The sequence below is a fragment of the Sphaeramia orbicularis genome, chromosome 19, assembly GCF_902148855.1.
Source record: "Sphaeramia orbicularis chromosome 19, fSphaOr1.1, whole genome shotgun sequence".
Taxonomy (NCBI): domain Eukaryota; kingdom Metazoa; phylum Chordata; class Actinopteri; order Kurtiformes; family Apogonidae; genus Sphaeramia; species Sphaeramia orbicularis.
The window spans coordinates 39,587,352-39,609,808 of NC_043975.1; the positions used below are offsets into that span (position 1 = coordinate 39,587,352).

Sequence of the window (22,457 nt, forward strand, 5' to 3'; positions counted from 1 at the left end):
GTCCGTGCTGCTCACAGTACACGCACAGTATGTGCACAGTATGCTGGACTCTGTAGGTACCTTATGTCTCCTCCTGTTGTGCAGCTCATTTTCCTTTTCCCTACCTTCAGAAAATTTCATTTTAGGGGGCAGGATGTTTGTTTAAGAGGGATTTGCCGCCTCTTACCCCCACCTAGAACCGGGCCCGTGACTAAATCCGATCTTCTAAAAAATGCCAGATCAGCAGCCAATACCGATCTTTAGATCAGATCGGGACATCCCTACTTATCGGCACCCCAGCCTCAGGGTTAGGGTTAGGGTTAGAGTTTTGGGGGTTTTTGCAGCGGCGCTGAGAATTCAGCAGTGGCGCAGCGTTGCTGCAGAATGTTTGTAGGGGAAACCCTGCACATGGGTTCTGCTTGCGGCCACCCTGCTCATACTGTGTGCATTCTGGTTCAAGATTTGTGTGGAAACTTAAAGTGGCGTATGACTTTCATCACTAATTTTTCTTCAAATGTGTCAAACCCCAGCAATAGCCTCCTTATCACTAATCCATTAGTCTTTTCGTGCTTACACACCTGAATCTCTTCCCTTGGGGTGAATAACTTCGAAGTGTACTCCATCACAAGCTGTCTGTTTACATATCAAACCGAAGCCGTCACTTGGGCCTTTTTGGAATTCCACGCAGCTGCAGCAGCATGAAGCAATGAGCCATTTCCGTGTTTGTTGCTGCTGCAGTCATTCTGCGGCTGCATGGAATTTTGAAAAGGCCCGAGTGATGGTTTAGTTTCAGTTTGTTATGCAAACAAGCGGACTGTGTTTATGATCAAGTCATCTTCAAAGTTGTTCACCGTGAGGGAAGTGACTCAGGTGCATAAGCACGGAAAGACTAATGGATTACTGATAAGGAGGCTATCACTAGGGTTTGACACATTTGAAGAAAAATTCGTAATGATAGTCATATGCAGCTTTAAGGCGAATGTTTGTGTTCTTCACATAGGCTACATGTAATTGTTCAGTACACCTCCGTATTGTATTGAAGACCCTGAATGAAAACGGTTTGGTACAAATGAGTGCACCGTTATATTCCTACTAAACATGAAGCTTATTCAGTGCAATATGCTCAGAAATCAGAGGAAAAAATGCAGATCTGAAAATACACACTTTACACCTACAGCTCTCTCCCCTGCATAGAAGGGTAGATGACCTGATGGTGTTTTTTAGTTAGTGGTTCGGTATGAAGCCAAACCAGTATGCCAAATTTGACTACTTGGTGTTGCAGTGCAGATCTCCCTAATGGAAGACATGGGACTTGGTGAGAGTGTAGTGATATGATTCCACAAGGTAGCAGTATCTAAGTGTAACCTGTTTTGATAACTTCCAATAAATAAAATGACAATAGGAAGCACTAATAAAGTGTTCAACTACACATGGGTGAAGCAGTGCCTTGATCAGTTTTGTGGGGACTTTTTCAGGGTTTATATGTTTCCTCAAATGTTCTCAGCTCTCCTCACCTTATCTCACCTCAAATCTGACACATTGACATGTGAGTGAAGCCACCATGTTTTCCTCTCATCATTGCCAAACACATGGACATTATAGTAAACATACACAATGTGTAACTCTTGTCCACAGTGACTTTTTTAATCTGCAAAGCTGCTTTTTTCAGAAACACATCATGTCAATTGTGTTATGAGTGCAGACCTGCCAGGAATTAATCTCCATCAAACTTGTCTCTGACAATGTGAAGTCGATGGTTCAGCCAGACCATCTGTGATGTCAGGAATGATAAATTAAGTTGTTTCCTAATTAGAAGTCACACATCATGTCTCCTTTATTTAACCGTATTTGTACTAGGAGTCCTAATATTTGTGTGTTTAAAAAATACACACATACAATGGAAAAATTAAAATGCCAAGCATTCTTTTAGTGTCAGTCAATCCCAGTGTTAACACATGCTTGAGCAAGTGGCAAGCATGTCATATTTTCCACAAATGTTTGACACTGTCTCAGGCTATGTTTGGTCATGAGACTGGCTCAACAACCATTAGTGATTTCTGCAACATTCAACCACCATGAGCAAAGATAACTGTTTTGTCACGTATGGTCTGGGAAGGCTCAAATCACACAGCGTTGACCATAGCTTTAGACAAATATGGAACTTAATGCTCATATTTCAATTCCAGTGTGTGTTACAAACCCATTGATAATGTATAGTTTGGCTAATGAGAGAATGAAAACAAACTACATTGGATGAACAGTACAACAGAACATTGGTTGAATTAGTTGAATACTAATGTAATTAAATCAGCTCTCATTTTCAGAAATAACTTACTATTGTCAGACAGCAGAGTGAGTATGACATAATACTGTAATTGTGACATAAAGGCTGTGCTACTGTGATTAAAAGTCTATTTTATAACAACATTTGACAGTGGCAAGTAGTAGTAGTAGTAATTTATTCATCCCTTTAACAGAACATGATATATACATACATACAGTTCAGATCTCCATACCAAACATGGGCGAAAAGGCAACAGCTTATTTATGCCTACCCTATTTACAAGAAGACAAGTTGCAGAAACAAAACAAGATAACAAGATGGCACAGTTTTTAACAATAATATAATAAAACAAATAATATAATCAAAGCAGAATCTTAGATTCATACTGATAATTGGCCTATTTTATCCTAATATTTTATATAAGCTTAAGAGGAACAGCTTCACAATCTTATTAGCTCTCATTTCTAGTTGTTAGTGGCATACAGCTTATCACAGGGTTCCTATGCAAGTATGGAAAGTATGGAAAAGTTTGGAATTTGATTTTATAAATTTCCAGATCTGGAAAAGTGTGGAAAATGGAAACAAATGTATGGAATTCATACATGTCTTGTCTTAGAAAATATTCATGTTTCCAAGACTGTTACCACTGTTCTTGCTTGCTAGCGCAACTAAAATGTTTGTGTGAGAGCACATACAGTAGGCTACGCGTCCCAGAAAACATTTGGGCAGACTGACTAGTTGAATGCCCAGCATTCTGTTCTTATCCTCCTCCAGACCATTTTAAGGCCCACTCAGGTGTCGTCAATTTTCACTGCTGCTTCGACGGTGATGTCCATACACTGTTCATGAGTGAGCTATTAAATGCCATTCAATGCCTTGTATAATCGTTGGCAGAACTCATAATGGGTAGATGTAAATTTGTCTGACACCTGGCTCCCAAATATAAAGACTGGTTGGCTGGTCGGAATTTTTTTTGCCAGCACATCTGGAAATTAGGGTCTGGAAAAAGTATGGAATTTTGGAATTTCAAAACTGTTATCATGTTGCTCTGGTGGAAAGTGTGTAGAACTGAAAAAAGTTGATGCCAAAGAAATTGGTTGTGAGATCAAAAATCCCCCCAGAAGCTTTTCATGTACTAAATTAATCTTACTTCAGTACCTACACAGTATAAACAATAAGTTATCATTAATTTAATATTTTAAACATAATTTAAAAAAAAAACACACAAAAAAACAAATCTGCTCATTGGTGAAAGATGTAATTCCAATTTTCTGTATGAATAATAATGGCCATGATAGAAAAATACATGGTTTGTTTGCGTGAATAGTTATATTTTCTATCCAACATTTTTTTCACCTTATGTGCTGTGCAGAAATGTGTAGGCATTGTGTTTTTAGTCTTATAACAGTAGGGAAAACCTTTGCGTATGTGTGTTTAATTTTATGTAGCTATGTGGATGAGTCTATGTGTGTGTATGTGTGCATGAAAGTCAGCTCATAACAAAAGAGAAAGTGAGAGAAGGTTCAGATCTAGTCAGATGCAATCTCTTTGGTTATTTGGTTTGGTATTGTTTGATAAGAGTCTTCCTGGCTCAGGCTGTACAACTGCCAGTGAACTGGTCTGTTTCGATGGTCACGGATTTCGTGCTCATGTTAACCCCTCCCCGGCTCCCGCTGATTCAGATTCTCGCCCGGCAGAGAAACCGTCTCAATACTAGGGTGACCAAACGTCCTCTTTTGCTCTGACATATCCTCTTTTCATGTCCTGTCCGGAGTGTCTGGGTGGTTTTTATAAATTAGCGAAAATGTCCAGTTTTCATTGTTTTTCACAGTTCAGGAAAATATTGTGTTTCACTTTCTGTTTATGTGTGTGTACAATGGTGTATAAGTGTGACATTGTGAATTATTTGTTATGGAAAATGAAGATGATGAAACAATGTACTTTTTAAAATTAAAGTTTTGTTTCAGGATTCAATAGTATAGCAGTGTGGGACTCAACAAAAAATCAAATAGACTCAGTCTTTTTTTGGTGAGCTGAGTCCCAGGACCAATTTGTAGATGAAACACCACTACATTTGTATTTTTGAGGTTGGGTGTAATGTAGCATAAATGTAAATGTTGCACAGCTGAGTCATGTTTACATTATATTGCCCAGTATCAGACTTACTTGCTAGTTACTGATATATACAACACAACTGGAGGAATACCCTGCAAAGCAGAGGAACATAGAGAGTGAACTGCTAGATTTTTTCTAAGTAAGTCAAAAGTCATGCAGCAGCATGCACTTGCTGCAGATGGATCTGTTCTGATGAATAAGTACTGAGTCTATGTTTGTTTTTGTGTGAGGGAGAGACCGTGGCTGTGACACACTTGCAAAGTGTTGTCATGCCCACACTGTCAAGTCAAGTCATGTTGATGAGGCGTTGGTCTGTTCTCCACTGCAGCTCCACTTGTTTAGGATGCTGTGTGTATGTGTGTGTGTGTGTGTGTGTAGGTTCATTTTTTATGTCCTCTGTGCTGCAGTCGCAGTCCTCCCACACGCAAATCACTATAATTTTCAGTGCAGACACTCAATCTGCTGAGTTTTCTGGTCTACATATTCTATATGTCCAACCCTCTCCATCTCTAGTCTCTTTTACAAACACGTACAGAATAAATATTAATCTTTTTTAACTATCCCTCATCTCACCATATCACCATGTAGGGCAATAGCATATAATGATTTATAGTTTCACCATTCTATATTATAAAAGCCAGGTGAACTCTGTGTGTGTGCGTGCACGTGTGCGTGTATGTGTGTATGCTTTATAACTGAAAAACTGGAGAGAACTAACCTTTGCCTTTTGGAGTACTTAAGTATTTTGGGTCAAGGATCAGACAGGTGAAAGCTTATTGATATGACCAATACTTTTTGAATTAGTAGTTTTAAAATTTCAATGGGCTTACAGGCGGCCCGTGGATGAATCCATTCACATCCGCGAAGGAGGATGTTTCAACAGAAACATTGGGATGTGACGGGAGACCCAGGTCCGGCTGTGATCACACACTAACAAGGTCGGTCTGGTTCTTACTGTGGCTGGTTCCACTCTGCCAGTTCCTGGTGAGACCCGGCCTGTTAACATCCCCCTTCGGACCCCAAGCCATAACATGGGGACAGACTCTGCACAGACTCTGATCACACAGACCGGAGTTCAGTGTATCCGAACGCAGAGTAGCAATAAGTTGCAATAAACGAGTCATGTTTAGTCCTGTGCAAAAGTCTAATGCTGCCTTCACGTGCTACCGGGAATAGTAAAATTCACAAACCGTCATGTTCAGTCCTTTGTAAAAGTGCTGATTAGACAGACTGTTCTGCACAGACTCAAATCCCACGGACTGCAGTTCAGCAGATCTGTACTACCACTTTTTTCCAGACTGAGTATGAGTGCGAGTACTTACATTTGAGTACTTGCCGATACCGAGTACCGACACGTGTACTTAATAATCTCATTCCAGTTGTTAGTTCCTTTTGTTAATGTGCTTTATTGTCGTTGTCATTAGTCTGACTGGAACAAAGTGCTGCAACTGACATTTAATGTGTTGGAATGAGCGTTTCTCAATTAATCCACCAGGGGGCGCGGCTCTGAATTAACCATACTGGACAAATACCATGAAGAAGAGTAAAGTTTTTTGAGAAGAAGAAGAAAGTCAGTAATAACAAACATGGAGACGACAGAGGCAACACTAATGTAATAATAATATTGCAGCGTTTTCGCTAGTAAGGTTTAAAAGCTTAGCTTCAGCAGGTAGAGAAATGAGCGATAAGTTTCATTTTCACTTCCGCTGGTGGCGGTCCGCACCGCTCCGTACCCCTCTCTGTCTGGGTACGCATCCGCCAGCACCTGGAAAATGGATGGAATGTACGCAGAGGACGGACAGAACACTCCATCCGTATCTGTCTGTGTCTTTAACGTTACTTGCAGTCAGCGTTACTTTTATCACCGTCACTTATTTAGTTAAATCTCCACACTCTTCACATTCCCCACACATTATTCCTCCGCCGCGTACCTGCTCCACTTAACTGTGAATGTCACACGGCTGTAAGTGGTATCGGTGCATTTGTATCGGATTACTTTTACGAGTACAAATATGAGTACACATACTGAGTATCGGAGCCAATACCCGATACTCGTATCAGAATCGATGCATCCCTAATCTGTACACAGGACGCAAGTGAGTCGCAATAGATACTATAGATTAGGGATGCACCAATACCACTTTTTTCCAGACCAAGTAAAAGTACTTACATTTGATTACTTGCCGATATTGAGTACCAATATGAGTACTAACTAATACCATTACAGTTCTTAGTTACTTTTGAAAATGGGATTTATTGTCATTGTCATTAGTCTGACATTAACAAAATGCTGGTACTGACATTTAATTCGTTGGAATTAGCGTTTCTCTCACAGAGACTTACAAGATAATATGATGATCTTTATATGGCTCTGAGTACGCATCCACAGGCTCCCGGAAAACAGACAGAATTATGTACGGAATGTACATAGAGGACAGACAATACACTCCATCCGTATCTGTCTGTGTCTTTAACAGTTCTTGCTGTTATCGTTACCTTTGTCACCGTCTTTCATTTTGAAAACTCCATACTGCTGACATTACTCCTCAGCAATATAACTGATGCACTGTGAACATCACGCTGCCATCAAGTGTTACTGGTGTGTTTATATCGGAGCACTTTTACAACTACGAGTATTAGTACACACACACAGTAATGGATACTGTTATTGGTATCGGTGCATCCCTAGTATAGATGGTATTCACTTGACGTCATCACCCCAGGGACCCCACCTCGGTCGCCATATTGAGGGTCAAACAGCACCTGCTGCTTATCTGCTGACCTATATCTGACCACGTACATACCCTAACCCTACAAGGGGCATTATCAACAGAGAGTGTACAGTATTATTCAGAGGGATTAAATACATATGGTACCTTGTATAAAATGATCACAACAAATCCTTGTGTGTCTGGTTGGCTCAAAGTTTTTTCCTGTTTATCCTGGCTATGAATAAAGAGTTAGTTAGAAACCTAACATGCACTGCTTTAATTATTAATAATATAATTTTTACATTAATTAGTTTAGAAGAAGATATTACCTTAACAATAATCTAAGGTAAAAAAAAGTCATTATTTGTTCAGAGAAAACAGTTGACTTTTATTTTGAAATGATCTAAAGAATGACACATGAAATCCTCCTAAGACTGACAGTGACAAACGATCTCCCTGTTGTACACATCTACATATTTCTTGTATTTACATGTATATCAGTGTGCTATGTCTGGTCCAAAACGTCTTTATCCCAGGGTTCGAAACATCCAGGCCTTGTGAAAACCGTCTCATGTTCCAAACATCCAGGGTCCGAAAGGACCTGCTACTGTGAATGGCACAGGTGTTAACCATTGTGATTCTGTGCAGTGGAGTGGCCAAGGGTCACAGTTTGAACAAAGCACACATACATACAAAGGCAAGCGCAGCATTTGTTTGCCCCTCAACATGGCGAAGACTGACCTAGTGCCCCAGATTTGTGAGATCAGTGAATACCATCTATAAACCGTCATGTTCGGTCCTGTGTAAAAGTCTATGGTCCACACTGACGTTAATACAAAACAAAATGAGGGCCTTTCTATTTCTTCCAAATCTTCGTGTTACACCAGTAAGCTTAGTCAAGTCATCAAGTAATGCAAATGTGATGAAGTCATACAGTAATGATGTAAAGCCCTTTCAAAGACATACAGTATAATGTAACTATGAATGCATTCCTTCCTGTTACTTTTGATTTCAGTACAAAACAAAATGAGGGCCATTATATTTTTTTCCTAATCTGTGTGTAGGTACTGTAAATTGGCATCATTATGTTAGATGTTATCAAGTCATGTCAAAATGGATAAGATGTTGAAGATCATCAGAGGTCATCTGATTGTTACAGAGCCAAGTTTCATTAAGCAGCTGTTTAGTCAGTGACCTGATGCACATCATCCATTCACACAGATCTTTTAAGACCCCAAGGGCATGACATGACTAGAGAGTCTAAGGGTTAAAAGTGATGATGTACAATATTTTAAGCAATGTGTGTGAATTTACTGAATTAATAGGGTGTCTGTATACTGTTAGTGTTATCATAATATAAAGTTACATTTAAGTTACATTTACCATAATAGAAGGTGTTAGCTAACTTGATTAACATTCATTTCTTGCAGTGACAGACAGACACTGGGAGATTACAGAAATTTCCCAGTTAAACTCAGCAGAAGCTCTTGTTACACCTCATCAGCAAAGATCAATTGGACATAAAGCCATTATTCCCAAGGTGAAATTCCACATTTTTACAAGGTTAGGTTGGGTTTTATTTGCACTTCTGCTCATCATATCACAGCTTGACTGCTGCTCCAACCTATATCTACTTCAACAGGAATTCTCAATAACCCTCTCAGTGCTGCACTCTAGTTAGACATTTGTGTGGTGAACTAGTACTTCTCATAATGAGGACAGAGGTCAATATATTTCTAAATGAACGCACTGGGATTTACATAATCAATCTGAACACATAAAGCAATGTATCACCCAGAATATGACACCAAATTGGATGCAGTAATGTCTTACATGACTATGATAAATTCAGGGAAGATCCAAACAGTCACATAAATGTGTGTATATCAGTGAGTAAAGACAATGTAAGACAAGCAATAACATGCAACTGTAAAAAAAAAAAAAAGTTGGCTTGAGGGTAATGTTGTCCATTCCTGCTTCATTAGCCATAAAAAGAGTAAGTCATGTGAAAAGAGCAGGTTTTCTTTATCAAGCAGAACATCTTCTTCTAGCTGACCCTTTGTGTCTTTTTCTGTTCACATGCACGTGCCAAATGGGAATGCACTGTACAAAGCACTGGGCAGATTTTGTTGCTCATTACAGCTGCGCAACTTTGCAACACTGTCTATCATATCTGTACAGCATTCCTCATCTTTCCCCTCTCTATTACCCTGCTCCTGTGTTTTTTGACTGCTTTTTCTGGTTCTTTGGTGAAGGTGCCTCCTCCTCCAATAGCCATCACGAGGTTAAGCCGGAGGAGTAAGAGTGTCTGTGTTAGGGGAGCAGTCATGACATAATGGTGAAAGAAACAGGCTGCAATAGCTCAAACACTAGTAAAACGAAGTATAATAACTAGAGCCCGACCAATATGGGATTTTTGGGGCCAATGCAGATACCGATATTGGGGGCTAAAAAAAGCCAATATCCAAAATATCAACCAATATCCAATATTGGCCGATAACCGACATTTTTGGCTGATATATGAAAATAAGAACACTGATCTACACAGGATATAATAATCCTGTATTAGATAATTGTGGACAGGTGGATTAACAGTTGCATAAATCTTTGTTTATCTCACAAACATAATTTACACGACTTTCAAATGCAATCTATGCAATTACAAAAATAATTAAAGCCGCAGGCGGCATCTAAAGGCCCTCGCCATGGGCACGTCCAGTAGAAGTTTGCTCATCGTTCAGCATGTGGCGCTCTAGCACCAAATTTTGTGTCTTCTGATGAGTGGGTGTAGGCCTGGGAGATTGACAATTGACTCAAATTTTAGACAAATCAGTGTTCGTATGTCCGGACTGAAAATTTTTTTCAATAAATAAATCTGTAGGGGGCGCTATGGAGCCAAAATTCAATTTGTTCCATTGAATGGGTGTAGGCCTGGGAGATTGACAACTGATTCAAATTTGAGCCAAATCGGTGTTCGTATGTCCGAACTGATGCAATTTTCGTAAAGGTAAATTTGTAGGGGGCGCTATTAAGTGAAATTGCAATTTCTTTTGATAAATGGGTGTAGGCCTGGGAGATTGACAACTGATTCAAATTTGAGCCAAATTGGTGTTCGTATGTCTGAAGTAAAGTAATTTTCGTAAAGGTAAATTTGTAAGGGGCGCTATTGAGCGAAATGACAATTTCTTTTGATAAATGGGTGTAGGCCTGAGAGATAGATGTCTGAGTCAAATTTGAGCCAAATTGGTGTTCGTATGTCCGAACTGAAGCAATTTTAACTAAAAAATTAAAAAAAAAAAAACTTGTAGGGGGCGCTGTTGCACAAAATTTCAGTTTCTTTTGACAAATAGGTGTAGGCCTTGGAGAAAGATGTCTGAGTCAAATTTGAGCGAAATCGGTTTGTATGTCTGAGCTGAAGCAATTTTTGTAATGGTAAATTCACGAAAAAACTTTGCAAAGTTTGCGACATCGTCACAGAAAAATGGTGACATCAATCCGAAAAATTTGGCTAACTTTGGATTCCCCACTTCTCTAGATACTGTACACCGATTTTGAGCTCATTTGGCCAAACGGCTTAGTAGGAGATAGTTAAAATACAACGTCAGCGAAAACGCTGACTCAGCATTTTGGAAAATTCAATCCAATATGGCCGACTTCCGGTTGGTTTAGGGGCACGGCCACAATAATATGTTTTGTTTGTCTCCTCATGATGAATCTGCGTACCGATTTTCGTGGCTCTACGACAAACTTTATGTTGGACATGCTCCCATTGACATAATGCATTTCCACTTTTCAAGGGGGCGCTGCGGCAACATTTCTTTACCGACATCTATGAAACCTATATGTAAATTCAATTTTGCACATTTCTGAATTTTGTGCAAAATTTGGTGAGTTTTCGTAAATGTTCAGAGGGTCAAAATTGAGCTCAAAGTGCAGGAGAAAGAAAAATTAAAGCCGCAAGCGGCATCTAAAGGCCCTCGCCACGGGCACGTCCAGTAGAAGTATGTCCATCGTTCAGCAGGTGGCACTCTAGCACCAAATTTCAATGTCTTCTGATGAATGGGTGTAGGCCTGGGAGATCGACAACTGATTCAAATTTGAGGCAAATCTTTGTTTGTATGTCCGAACTAAAGAAAGTTTTGTATAAGTAAATCTGTAGGGGGCGCTATGCAGCTAAAAATAAATTTCTACCATTGAATGGGTGTAGGTTTGCAAGATGTACCACTGAGTCAAATTTGAGCTAAATCAGTGTTCGTATGTCCGAATTAATGCAATTTTCGTGAAGGTAAATTATTAGGGGGCGCTAATGAGCGAAGTGGCAATTTCTTTTGATAAATGGGTGTAGGCCTGGGAGACTGAACACTGATTCAAATTTGAGCCAAATTGGTATTCGTATGTCTAACGTGAAGTAATTTTGGTAAAGGTAAAATTGTAGGGGGCGCTATGGCACCGAATTTCAAATATTTCTGATAAATGGGTGTAGGCCTGGGATATAGATGTCTGAGTCAAATTTGAGCCAAATCGGTGTTCGTATGTCCGAACTGAAGAAATTTTAAGAAAAAAATATTAAAAATTTTTGTAGGGGGCGCTGTAGTGCAAAATTTCAGTTTCTTTTGACAAATAGGTGTAGGCCTGGGAGACAGATGTCTGAGTTAAATTTGAGCCAAATTGGTGCTCGTATGTCCGAACTGATTTCATTTTTGTAAACGTACATTTGTAGGGGGCGCTATAGTGCAAAATTTCAATTTCTTTTAATAAATGGGTGTAGGCCTTGGAGATAGACATCTGAGTGAAATTTCAGCCAAATCGGTGTTCGTATGTCTCAGCTGAAGCAATTTTTGTAAAGTAAATTCACGAAGAAACTTTGCAAAGTTTGCAACGTCGTCACACAAAAACAGTGACACCTATCCAAAAAATTCGGCTAACTTTTGATGCCCCACTTCTCTAGATACTGTACACTGATTTTGAGCTCATTCGGCCAAACGGCCAAGGAGGAGATAGTTAAAATACAACGTCAGCGAAAACGCTGACTCAGCAATTTGGAAATTTCAATCCAATATGGCTGACAAAGGGTTGGTTTTGGGGCGTGGCCATAATAATATTTTTTGTTTGTCTCCTCATGATGAATCTGTGTACCGATTTTCGTGGCTCTACAACAAACTTTACGTTGGACGTGCTCCCATTGGCGTAATGCATTTCCACTTTTCAGGGGGGCGCTGCGGCAACATTTCTTTACCGACATCTTCGAAACCTATATGTAAATTCAATTTCTCGCATTTCTGAATTTTGTGCAAAATTTGGTGAGTTTTCGTAAATGTTCAGGGGGTCAAAATTGAGCTCAAAGCGCAGGAGAAAGAAAAATAAGACAAAAAAAAAAAATAAATAAAAAAAATAATAATCTGAGCAAGAACAATATAGGCGTTACCGTGGCAACCACGTATTTGACTGTATTTGAAAGCTCTTGAGGTCCCCCACATGTCTGTGGGGTCAGATGTCATGTGTCGTGCATTTACACCCGCGTGACTGACCCCGAGTGGGCGTGTCCCATTGACTCCCATTCATTCAGAGCAGGTGTAAATATGCGACTTGTACACATGTCATGTACATCGTCGGAAAGGTCTCAGTGCCGTGAACGTGAATATGTGTGAGAGTGGCGACAGTGGCGAAAGGCGACCGCGTCACTGGCGATTTCGTCCCCATGCGCCCACTGCAGACTCAATAGGCCCTGCGCCGGCTTTACTCGGCTCGGGCCTAATAAGACAAATTAAAGCCGCAAGCGGCATCTAAAGGCCCTCGCCAGGGGCACGTCCAATGGAAGTATGCCCATCGTTCAGCAGGTGGCGCTCTAGCACCAAATTTCAGTTTCTTCTGATGAATGGGTGTAGGCCTGGGAGATTGACAACTGATTCAAATTTGGGAGAAATCATTGCTCGTATGTCCGAAGTAAGGAAATTTTTGTATAAGTAAATCTGTAGGGGGCGCTATGCAGCTAAAATTAAATTTCTTCAGTTGAATGGGTGTAGGCCTGCAAGATGTACCACTAAGTCAAATTTGAGCCAAATCGGTGGTCGTATGTCCGAAGTAATGCAATTTTCGTGAAGGTAAATTTGTAGGGGGCGCTAGTGAGCGAAATGGAAATTTCTTTTGATAAATCGGTGTAGGCCTTAGAGATAGACATCTGAGTCAAATTTGAGCCAAATTGGTGTTCGTATGTCCGAACTGAAGCAATTTTAGTAAAAAAATTTAAAAAAAACTTGAAGGGGACGCTGTAGTGCGAAATTTAAGTTTGTTTTGACAAATAGGAGTAGGCCTGGGAGACAGATGTCTGAGTCAAATTTGAGGCAAATCGGTGTTCGTATGTCCGAACTGATGTCATTTTTGTAAATGTACATTTGTAGGGGGCGCAATAGTGCGAAATTTCAATTTCTTTTAATAAATGGGTGTAGGCCTGGGAGATAGACGTCTGAGTCAAATTTCGGCCAAATCGGTGTTTGTATGTCTGAGCTGCACCAATTTTTGTAATGGTAAATTTTTGAAAAAACTTTGCAAAGTTTGCAACCTCGTCGCACAAAAACGGTGACACCGATTCCAAAAATTCGGCTAAGTTTTGATGCCCCACTTCTGTAGATACTGTACACCGATTTTCAGCTCATTTGGCCAATCACCTTAGGAGGAGATAGTTACAATACAACGTCAGCGAAAACGCTGACTCAGCATTTTGGAAATTTCAATCCAATATGGCCGACTAAGGGTTGGTTTTGGGGCGTGGCCATAATAATATTTTTTGTTTGTCTCCTCATGATGAATCTGTGTACCGATTTTTGTGGCTCTACGACAAACTTTGCCGACATCTACGAAACGTATATGTAAATTAAATTTTGCACATTTCTGAATTTTGGGCAAACTTTGGTGAGTTTTCATTAATGTTTAGGGGGTCAAAATTGAGCTCAAAGCGCAGGAGAAAGAAAAAAAAAAAAATTAAAGCCGCAAGCGGCATCTAAAGGCCCTCGCCAAGGGCACGTCCAGTAGAAGTATGCTCATCGCTCAGCAGGTGGCGCTCTAGCACCAAATTTCAATGTCTTCTAATGAATGGGTGTAGGCCTGGGAGATTGCTAATTGACTCAAATTTGAGACAAATCAGTGTTCGTATGTCCAAACTGAACAAATATTTGTATAAATAAATCTGTAGGGGGCGTTATGGAGCCAAAATTCAATTTGTTCCATTGAATGGGTATAGGCCTGCGAGATGTACCACTGAGTCAAATTTGAGCCAAATTGGTGTTCGTATGTCCGAATTGATGCAATTTTTGTGAAGGTAAATTTTTAGGGGGCACTATTGCATGAAATGGAATTTTCTTTTGATAAATGGGTGTAGGCCTGGGAGATTGACAACTGATTCAAATTTGAGCCAAATTGGTGTTCGTATGTGTGAAGTAAAGTAATTTTCGTAAAGGTAAAATTGTAGGGGGCGCTATAGCTCCAAATTTCAATTTTTTCTGATATATGGGTGTAGGCCTAAGAGATAGACATCTGAGTCAAATTTGAGCCAAATCGGTGTTCTTATGTCCGAATTAATGTAATTTTCATGAAGATACATTTGCAGGGGGCGCTATTGAGCGAAATGTCATTTTCTTTTGATAAATGAGTGTAGGCCTGGGAGATTGACAACTGATTCAAATTTGAGCCAAACTGGTGTTCGTATGTCCAAACTGAAGCAATTATTGTAAAGGTAAAGTTGTAGGGGGCGCTATAGCACCAAATGTAACATTTTTCTGATAAATGGGTGTAGGTCTGGGCGATAGACGTCTGAGTCAAATTTGAGCCAAATCAGTGTTCATATGTCTGAACTGAAGCAATTTTAATAAAATAATTTTTAAAAAACTTGTAGGGGGTGCTGTAGTGCGAAATTTCAGTTTCTTTTTACAAATAGGTGTAGGCCTGGGAGACTGATGTCTGAGTCAAATTTGAGCCAAATCGGTGTTCGTATGTCCGAACTGATGTAATTTTTGTAAATGTACATTTGTAGGGGGCGCTATAGTGCAAAATTTCAATTTCTTCTAATAAATAGGTTTAGGCCTGGGAGATAGATGACTCCTTCAAATTTGAGCCAAATTGGTGTTTGTATGTCTAAGCTGAAGCAAGTTTTGTAATGGTAAATTACCGAAGAAACTTTGCAAAGTTTGCGACATTGTCACACAAAAACGGTAACACCGATCCAAAACATTCGGCTAACTTTTGATGTCCCACTTCTCTAGATACTGTACACCAATTTTGAGCTCATTTGGCCAAATGCCTTAGTAGGAGATAGTTAAAATACGACGTCAGCGAAAACGCTGACTCAGCATTTTGGAAATTTCAATCCAATATGGCCGACTTCCGGTGGGTTTAGGGGCGTGGCCATAATAACATTTTTTGTTTGTCTCCACATGATGAATCTGTGTACCGATTTTCGTGGCTCTACGACAAACTTTATGTTGGACGTGCTCCCATTGACGTAATGTATTTCCACTTTTCAAGGGAGCGGTGCCGCAACATTTCTTAACCGACATCTACGAAACCTATATGTAAATTCAATTTCTCGCACTTCTGAATTTTGTGCAAAATTTGGAGAGTTTTCGTAAATGTTCAGAGGGTCAAAATTGAGCTCAAAATGCAGGAGAAAGAAAAATTAAAGCCGCAAGCGGCATCCAAAGGCCCTCGCCACGGGCACGTCCAGTAGAAGTATGTCCATCGTTCAGCAGGTGGCACTCTAGCACCAAATTTCAATGTCTTCTGATGAATGGGTGTAGGCCTGGGAGATCGACAACTGATTCAAATTTGAGGCAAATCTTTGTTTGTATGTCCTAACTAAAGAAAGTTTTGTATAAGTAAATCTGTAGGGGGCGCTATGCAGCTAAAAATAAATTTCTACCATTGAATGGGTGTAGGTTTGCGAGATGTACCACTGAGTCAAATTTGAGCTAAATCAGTGTTCGTATGTCCGAATTAATGCAATTTTCGTGAAGGTAAATTATTAGGGGGCGCTAATGAGCGAAGTGGCAATTTCTTTTGATAAATGGGTGTAGGCCTGGGAGACTGAACACTGATTCAAATTTGAGCCAAATTGGTATTTGTATGTCTAACGTGAAGTAATTTTGGTAAAGGTAAAATTGTAGGGGGCGCTATGGCACCGAATTTCAAATATTTCTGATAAATGGGTGTAGGCCTGGGATATAGACGTCTGAGTCAAATTTGAGCCAAATCGGTGTTCGTATGTCCGAACTGAAGAAATTTTAATAAAAAAATATAAAAAATTTTTGTAGGGGGCGCTGTAGTGCAAAATTTCAGTTTTTTTTGACAAATAGGGGTAGGCCGGGGAGACAGATGTCTGAGTCAAATTTGAGCCAAATTGGTGCTCGTATGTCCGAACTGATTTCATTTTTGTAAATGTACATTTGTAGGGGGCGCTATAGTGCGAAATTTCAATTTGTTTTAATAAATGGGTGTAGGCCTTGGAGATAGACATCTGAGTGAAATTTCAGCCAAATCGGTGTTCGTATGTCTGAGCTGAAGCAATTTTTGTAATGGTAAATTCACGAAGAAACTTTGCAAAGTTTGCGACGTCGTCACACAAAAACGGTGACACCTATCCAAAAAATTCGGCTAACTTTTGATGCCCCACTTCTCTAGATACTGTACACCGATTTTGAGCTCATTCGGCCAAACGGCCAAGGAGGAGATAGTTAAAATACGACGTCAGCGAAAACGCTGACTCAGCATTTTGGAAATTTCAATCCAATATGGCCGACAAAGGGTTGGTTTTGGGGCGTGGCCATAATAATATTTATGTTTGTCTCCTCATGATGAATCTGTGTACCGATTTTCGTGGCTCTACAACAAACTTTACGTTGGAAGTGCTCCCATCGGCGTAATGCATTTCCACTTTTCAAGGGGGCGCTGCGGCAACATTTCTTTACCGACATCTTCGAAACCTATATGTAAATTCAATTTCTCGCATTTCTGAATTTTGTGCAAAATTTGGTGAGTTTTCGTAAATGTTCAGGGGGTCAAAATTGAGCTCAAAGCGCAGGAGAAAGAAAAATAAGACAAATTAAAGCTGCAAGCAGCATTGGGCGGGACCTCGCACCGGGCGTTCCGCCCCCCCCGCGATCCGCCTCCCGTGACCGTCCACACCTCAGCTCCACTCACACCTCTCCGTCCCCATACCAGTTCCCACCCTTTAGTGTCCGTCCTCCTTACATCTGTACAGAACACCAGCAACCCTCTGCTGAAACCACCATCACCTTTAAAATGACACTTTTATTTTGGAAAACCTACTGTGTGTATGTGCATTTGTTTTGTATGTGAGAGAAAGAATCAGTTTGAAAAATGAATTGAAATTGTATGAATAATTGAGCATAAAAGTGATGATGTCTCACATTTAAGGCTTTTATTTTGGAAAAACCCTATTGTGTGAGCATGTGTGTCTGTGAGAAAGAGTACTTTTGAATGAAGAAACATTGTACAAAGAGTTGAGCGTTTGATCATAAAAATGAAAAGAAGTTATGTAATAGAAATTTTGTATTATTGGTATTTGGGGTTTTATTTTGAAAAAATGTACTCCGTGTACTTTTGAATGTGTGCAAAATTTCCAGTATCCAAAATACAATGCAGTAAAACCTGTTTTAAGATGGAGAAAAAAAAAAAAAAAAAGTTTGGATTGTCTGGGACTTGAACCCAGGTCCGCTTGCTCTATAGGCAGCTACATGAACCACTACACTAAGGACAGCCATAGACAGCTGCCCACCAAGAAGAATTTTATAGGGACTTTGTCATTGTTAAAAGTGAAAGTAAACATAGTCTTCAACAAATCGCCATTATTCCATAACCGTAGGTCGTATCTGAAAAATTCTTTCACTTTTGGATTCTGCAGACTTGTGGGAATTGAGTGAGGTATAACTTTTTATTCAAAAGTCTGGAATGACTGAGTACTAATTGCAGAAACGTAGAGTAACTTTCAAAGGCAGATTGCCAACTTCCTGTTGGAGTTTAGCTCATGAGTGTCAGTGTATGATTTGTCGGGCTCAATCAGACCAACATTTTGGCATTTGTTTCATGTTTCTGTGACATTCCTACTGGCCGCTAGGGCCGATTTTGTGTGTTTTTTAGTACATAGGTGGCGCTACAGAGTCCATTTTAGCATGCAAGGGGTTAATTTTGATATTGTATGAAAGTGTTCACCAGTCATGACATACATGGCAAATTTGGTGAGTTTTGGAGCATGTTAAGGGGGTCAAATGGCAGTCTAAAGTGGAAAAAGTATGAAAAGAAACAAATTGTTATAAATCAATAACCGTACATCCTATCTCAAAAATTTTTGGATGTGAGAGTTGTGCTGAGTCCCGTGAACGCGTAGATATGTCACATGTGGGGAAAAACTCCAAAGTGAAAAATGAGTTCCAAACATCGCAACTTTGCAGGCTTGTAAAAAAGAAACTAAGACAGTTATGGAAAAGGTGTGAAATCGTTGTATTAAGGAGGGTTCACTCTATCTTTTGGCGCTATTTAGAAGTCAATACCACAAACGGTGTCATCGGAGTTAGTTTTAGAAATTTTATTTTGAAAGGCATATTGCGAAGTTCCTGTTGCAGATAGGTCATGAGTGTCAGTGGATGATTTGTAGAGCATGATCCAACAAAAATTTTAGCACTGGTTTCATGTCTGTACGACATTCCTACTGGCCACTAGGGCAGTTGCCGTTTTTGTCACATAGGTGGCGCTAGAGAGCCCATTTTGGCACCTATGGGGTTAATTTTTTCATTTTATCAAATTTTTCGCCAGGCCTGACATGTGTGCCAAATTTGGTGAGTTTTCGTGCATGTTCAGGGGGTCAAAATCCAGGTCAAAGTGGTGTGTGAATAATAATAATAATTAAAGCTGCAAGCAGCATTGGGCGGGACCTCGCACCGGGCGTTCCGCCTCCCCCGCGATCCGCCTCCCGTGACCGTCCACACCTCAGCTCCACTCACACCTCTCCGTCCCCATACCAGTTTCCATCCTTTAGTGTCTGTCCTCCTTACATCTGTACAGAACACCAGCGACCCTCTGCTGAAACCACCATCACCTTTAAAATGACACTTTTATTTTGGAAACCCTACTGTGTGTATGTGCATTTGTTTTGTATGTGAGAGAAAGAATCAGTTTGAAAAATGAATTGAAATTGTATGAATAATTGAGCATTAAAGTGATGATGTCTCACATTTAAGGCTTTTATTTTGGAAAAACCCTATTGTGTGAGCATGTGTGTCTGTGAGAAAGAGTACTTTTGAATGAAGAAACATTGTACAAAGAGTTGAGCGTTTGATCATAAAAATGAAAAGAAGTTATGTAATAGAAATTTTGTATTATTGGTATTTGGAGTTTTATTTTGAAAAAATGTACTCCGTGTACTTTTGAATGTGTGCAAAATTTCCAGTGTCCAAAATACAATGCAGTAAAACCTGTTTTAAGATGGAGAAAAAAAAAAAAAAAAAAAAAAGTTTGGATTGTCTGGGACTTGAACCCAGGTCCTCTTGCACCATAGGCAGCTACATGAACCACTACACTAAGGACCGCCATAGACAGCTGCCCACCAAGAAGAATTTTATAGGGACTTTGTCATTGTTAAAAGTGAAAGTAAACATAGACTTCAAAAAATCGCCATAATTCCATAACCGTAGGTCGTATCTGAAAAATTCTTTCACTTTTGGATTCTGCAGACTTGTGGGAATTGAGTGAGGTATAACTTTTTATTCAAAAGTCTGGAATGACTGAGTACTAATTGCAGAAACGTAGAGTAACTTTCAAAGGCAGATTGCCAACTTCCTGTTGGAGTTAGCTCATGAGTGTCAGTGTATGATTTGTCGGGCTCAATCAGACCAACATTTTGGCATTTGTTTCATGTTTCTGTGACATTCCTACTGGCCGCTAGGGCCGATTTTGTGTGTTTTTTAGTACATAGGTGGCGCTACAGAGTCCATTTTAGCATGCAAGGGGTTAATTTTGATATTGTATGAAAGTGTTCACCAGCCATGACATACATGGCAAATTTGGTGAGTTTTGGAGCATGTTAAGGGGGTCAAATGGCAGTCTAAAGTGGAAAAAGTATGAAAAGAAACAAATTGTTATAAATCAATAACCGTACATCCTATCTCAAAAATTTTTGGATGTGAGAGTTGTGCTGAGTCCCGTGAACGCGTAGATATGTCACATGTGGGGAAAAACTCCAAAGTGAAAAATGAGTTCCAAACATCGCAACTTTGCAGGCTTGTAAAAAAAAAACTAAGACAGTTATGGAAAAGGTGTGAAATCGTTTTATTAAGGACAGGTTCACTGTATCTTTTGGCGCTATTTAGAAGTCAATACCACAAACGGTGTCATCGGAGTTAGTTTTAGAAATTTTATTTTGAAAGGCATATTGCGAAGTTCCTGTTGCAGATAGGTCATGAGTGTCAGTGGATGATTTGTAGAGCATGATCCAACAAAAATTTTGGCACTGGTTTCATGTCTGTACGACATTCCTACTGGCCACTAGGGCAGTTGCCGTTTTTTTCACATAGGTGGCGCTAGAGAGCCCATTTTGGCACCTATGGGGTTAATTTTTTCATTTTATCAAATTTTTCGCCAGGCCTGACATGTGTGCCAAATTTGGTGAGTTTTCGTGCATGTTCAGGGGGTCAAAATCCAGGTCAAAGTGGTGTGTGAATAATAATAATAATAATTAAAGCTGCAAGCAGCATTGGGCGGGACCTCGCACCGGGCGATCCGCCTCCCCCGCGATCCGCCACCCGTGACTGTCGACGCCTCAGCTCCACTCACACCTGTCCGTCCCCATACCAGTTCCCATCCTTTAGTGTCCTGTACAGAACACCAGTGACCCTCTGCTGAAACCACCATCACCTTTAAAATGAGACTTTTATTTTGGAAACCCTACTGTGTGTATGTGCATTTGTTTTTAATGTGAGAGAAAGAATCAGTTTGAAAAATGAATTGAAATTGTATGAATAAGTGAGTATAAAAGTGATGATTTACCACATTTAAGGCTTTTATTTTGGAAAAACCCTATTGTGTGAGGATGTGTGTCTGTGAGAAAGAGTACTTTTGAATGAAGAAACATTGTACAAACAGTTGAGTGTTTGGTCATAAAAATGAAAAGAAGTTATGTAATAGACATTTTGTATTATTCTTAATTTTGGTTTTATTTTGAAAAAATGTACTCCGTGTACTTTTGAATGTGTGCAAAATTTCCAATATCCACAATACAATGCAGTAAAACCTGTTTTAAAATTAAAAAAAAAAATAAAAATTTTTGGATTACCTGGGACTTGAACTGGGATCCTTTGGCTCCATAGGCAGCTACATGAACCACTGCACTACAGAGAGACATGTGAAAATGTGCACCAGCAAGACTTTTATAGGGATTTTGCCATTTGGAAAAGTGAAACTAAACATAGTCTTCAAAAAATCGCTATAATTCCATAACCGTAGGTCGTATCTGAAAAATTCTTTCACTTTTGGATTCTGCAGACTTGTGGGAATTCAATGAGGTCTAACTTTTATGTCAAAACTCTGAAATGAATAAGCAGTAATTGCAGAAACGTAGAGTAACTTTCAAAGGCAGATTGCCAACTTCCTGTTGGAGTTAGCTCATGAGTGTCAGTGTATGATTTGTCGGGCTCAATCAGACCAACATTTTGGCATTTGTTTCATGTTTCTGTGACATTCCTACTGGCTGCTAGGGCAGATTTTGTGTGTTTTTTAGTACATAGGTGGCGCTACAGAGTCCATTTTGGCACCCAAGGGGTTAATTTTTGATATTGTATGAAAGTGTTCACCAGCCATGACATACATGGCAAATTTGGTGAGTTTTGGAGCATGTTAAGGGGGTCAAATGGCAGTCTAAAGTGGAAAAAGTATGAAAATAAAAGAATTGTTATAAATCAACAACCGTACATCCTATCTCAAAAATTTTTGCATGTGAGCATTGTGTTGAGTCCCATGAACGTGTAGATATGTCACATGTCAGGAAAAACTGCAAAGTGAAAAATGAGTTCCAAACATCACAACTTTGCGGGCTTGTAAAAAAAAAACTAAGACAGTTCCGGAAAAAGTGAGAGATCACTTTTTTGAGGAGGTTTCACTCTATCTTTTGATGCTATTTAGAAGTCAATATGACAAACGGTGTCATCGGAGTTAGTTTTAGAAATTTTATTTTGAAAGGCATATTGCGAACTTCCTGTTGGAGTTAGGTCATAAGTGTCAGTGGATGATTTGTAGTGCTTCATCCAACAAGAATTTTGGCACTGGTTTCATGTCTGTACGACATTCCTAGTGGCCACTAGGGCTTTTCC

At 39.7% G+C, this 22,457-nt stretch overlaps 1 protein-coding gene across 7 annotated transcripts in view; it reads left to right on the forward strand.

Moving 5' to 3' along the window:
• The window catches only part of kctd17 (potassium channel tetramerization domain containing 17), a 62,141-nt gene that overhangs the window by 11,207 nt on the left and 28,477 nt on the right, over positions 1 to 22,457 (forward strand). The gene's annotated exons all lie outside the window — the stretch shown is intronic.